At 51.3% G+C, this 3,571-nt stretch overlaps 1 protein-coding gene across 1 annotated transcript in view; it reads right to left on the reverse strand.

The window, feature by feature from the left end:
- Nucleotides 1-1,154, reverse strand: part of FKBP1B (FKBP prolyl isomerase 1B) — an 8,599-nt gene extending 7,445 nt beyond the window's left edge. Inside the window, exon 1 of the mRNA XM_030884639.2 lies at nucleotides 1,112-1,154. The gene's annotated coding sequence lies outside the window, so the exon portion shown is untranslated. The remainder of the gene's footprint in view (nucleotides 1-1,111) is intronic.
- Nucleotides 1,155-3,571: the final 2,417 nt, after the last annotated feature.

The following is a 3,571-nucleotide window of genomic DNA, read 5'->3' on the forward strand; positions in this document are numbered from 1 at the left end:
AGAAACGATGTACAAATGCGCTTTACACAATTGATGTGTGTATGGATTGGGAAAACCGTTGTATGAGCCCCTAATAAAATGTAAAAAAAAAAAAAAAAGTGCCATGCAGTCTCCTGTTCAGAGCCGGCTCACAGCTGACCATAGAGTCTAATGTACATGCCAGTTTCCTGTGTGTATTGTGAAAAGTCTCTGCTGAAGATGTGGTTTCACTAACTTGATAAGTACCAGTCTGTCTGCAATACGTAGAACAGATAAATTAATTACATGGGTCAGAGGACTCATGGGAATTAGGCCACATCACCAGGATCTAAAACAGCTCCAGTCCACTGACGTCAGCGACTGGCAACACAGCTGTTGAGAAACATCCACACCGTCTGCCTAGAATTAACCTGGCGCATCACACTGGCCCAGAGAACTGCTAAAAATGGCCCCATCCGATTATGGCCTAGAAATTAAACTGGCTTTGCTGTCTGCTAAGTGGCTGTCACTGAGTTTGTCACATTCGGAAAGAGGTCACAAGGCAGAGCATTCCCCCTGCGCTCATCCCTCAGCTCCCCCAGAACAAACACCTGTTCAAAGCTCTTCCTAATAGCAGTCCTGAGGAACTCCACCTAGAATGCCCCTCAGCCCACCTGCACTCAGATTCAGATCCAGATCACAAGGGTCAGCCTCTGGGCTCCCAGGGCTCGCTGATACAGGCACAGCTACCAACACCCCACCCATCACACTGCATGGAACTTCAGATTGACGCATCTGCCTCCTTTGTACCCTCCACCCTTTGTACCCCAATGCACAAGAATCCCTGGTGGAGTAGTGGGTTACATGCTGTGCTGCTAAAAATCTGGTCAGCAATTCAAAACCACTATGTTCCAAAGGAAAAAGACGAGGCTTTCTACTCCCATAAAGAGTGGCAGTTGTACCACAGAAGGCCTTGTTGGCATAAATGGGCAGCAACTGACCTTGCAAGTCCTCTTTCTCCTTCTTCTCCTGGCTAGGAGGAGTGGGAGATAGCTGGCCAGAGAGAGCGAGGGTGGGCGGCCCTGGGCCTTAGGCCTAGTCTAGGGGGCAGACCCCTCTGGAGGGGCTGTCTGGGTGAGAGTAAGAGACCTACCTGTGTAGTGTACCACACACGTCTGTCCCTTCTTGGGAAACGTCCTTCCTGTAGGGAAAGGGCAGGTAGAGACTTGAATAACTCATCTGAGACACGCAGGTATGACTGTGGCCAACAACAAAGGCCAACACCCTCTTCCACAACCTAGATCCTGGCACTCCAGACTCTGGAGATGCCCTGGCCCTCGTTCCGGCTGCAGGCCTTGTTATGAGCCAGAACCCTCTGACCTTGATTTCAGTGTTCTTCCCTTCATTCCCTCAAGCCCACTCTCTCCTGGCTCTTTTCCTTTCTCTGACCGCTCCTCGTCGTTCTCCTCCCCCAATCCACCAAGATTGACTGAGAAGGGGCTGCGTGCCAGGCCTACGCCTGGTTCCGGGGAGAGCAGTGGACAATTCAGGCCGGTTGCCCGCTCTTTTGCAGTGTACATTCTAACATGGGGAGACAGACAAAACACAGATGACCCAGATAGTTAAAGACTGTGCTCACTCGGGCAGCACGTATACTAAAATCGGAACGATACAGAGGAGATAGTTAAAGACTGGGGTAAGAGCTCTGCAGAAAAGAGACACGATGATGAATTCAGAGGCAGCCACCAGGAGAGGCAGTGGGGAAGGTCCAAGACGGTCAGAGAAGGCAAGGCGAACCTTGAGCCGAGGCTGGAAGGATGAGCAAAATGCTGGCACAGAGCGCTCTGGGAGGAGGGAGCCACAAGTGCAGGACCCTCGAGGCTAGGACAGAGGAGGCGTGCACTTGGAGGGGAGCAAGGTGGCCAGGTGAGGGGAAAGATGAGAGCGAGAAGGTGGGAACGAGCCCTGTGGATTTAACTCTAAGTGCCCTGGCAGGACGCTGGAGGGTTTTAGGCAAGATAATGACATAATCAGAATTGAGATTTTATACCATCGCCTTAGTTGCTGTGTGCAGTTAGGCATCTGCTGCAGTCATCTGGACAAGAAATCCAGGATGGGTGGCATTGGAGGGGAAAAGATACTGGAGCTATACATTGGGAGCAGAGCTGCCAGGGCATGCTCATGGATTGGAAGTGGGGTCCAGGATGAGGGCCAAGGAAATAACAGGAATGATGTCTAGGTTTTCAGTTCAGGCAACTGAATGGATGAGGGAGTGATTTCCTGGGATGGGGAAAATGTGTGGGTGCTAATCAAAGGCAAACGGAAGGTCTGTCTTGGAGATAGACATGCGGCTGGAAGCAGGAGTGAATTACCCAAGAAGCAAGTTAAGCTCTGTCAGGGGTTGTACACTTGCAAAGAGACTTTGATTCAGCAGGAAGAAAGACGGGTGCCAGCCAGGCCTAGAAGCAGAATTGTTTGACGTGGGAAATGGTTCACTACATATTAGTAAGTGAACCCAAGTAAGTCCCTGCTTACCTTGCTTATTGGATACTCCAACACTGGGTGGCGCTGGAAACCAAGGGTCTGCTTGACAAAGCCAAATGTCAGCTGCCATCCAGCTGGCCCTCAACCCCAAGCACAACACAACAAAACGCTGCCCGGGTGGTCATGTGCCATCCCATGATTGGTTGTGGATCTGGCCATAGTGAGCCACAAGGCGTTTATCGGTTGGGTTTCAGTTAGTTGTCAGGACCTGTCTTGCTAGTTGGCTTTCGTCTGGAAACTCTGCAGTCACCTGTCCAGTGCCCTAGCAACTCAGAAGCCCCCACTGGACAGATGGGTGGTGGCTGTGCCAGGACGGGGAATCAAACCTGGGTCTCCTACGTGGACGGTTCTCCCCCGGCACCATCACTGCCCTCCTAGCAAAGCGTAGGGAGGGCTAACACTGGAGCCACAGTCACAGGTCGCAGGGTGGGCAGAGTCAGAAGTTACCTGATGGTGATGGGTTGGGTTTGGGTTGACGAGAGCAGGGAGGGAGGAGCCACTAACTGGCCAGGGGAGTCAGGGAAAGCCCCAGAGAGGAGATCACGTCAAACGGGGCCTTACAAGATGAGCAGGAGTTTGTCAGAGAAAGAAATGGGAGGTGATCTAGGAAGAAGGCTTGGCAGCAACCAACGTTAGAATCAAACAATAGGAGTCCTGTCATTCACTGCCAGGCCTGGTGCATAGAAATGTTGGCTATTGCTTGCTGAACGGAATGGTGTGCTTAACAACTTTAGGGAGCTAGGTGAAGATGGAGCAGAGTCTAGTCGTGGCAGTAGGGACAAAAGTAAAAGATGAAGCTCTGGGGTAGAAGGTAAGAATACACCATAGAACCGAGGGCTGATAAACCACCCAGCGGTTCTCAATCTGTGGGTCGCAACCCCTTTGGGGGTCGAATGACTATTTCATAGGGGTCGCCCAATTCCTAACAGTAGCAAAAGGACAGTGATGAAGTAGTAACAAAAATAATGTTATGGTTGGGGGAGGTCACCAGCACATGAGGAACTGTATGAAAGGGTTGCGGCATGAGGAAGGTTGAGAACCACTGCACTAGCCCTGCTGAGTGAGACAG

Source organism: Echinops telfairi, unplaced genomic scaffold, assembly GCF_000313985.2.
Source record: "Echinops telfairi isolate 266 unplaced genomic scaffold, ASM31398v2 ScPeMD7_9;HRSCAF=40, whole genome shotgun sequence".
Classification (NCBI taxonomy): domain Eukaryota; kingdom Metazoa; phylum Chordata; class Mammalia; order Afrosoricida; family Tenrecidae; genus Echinops; species Echinops telfairi.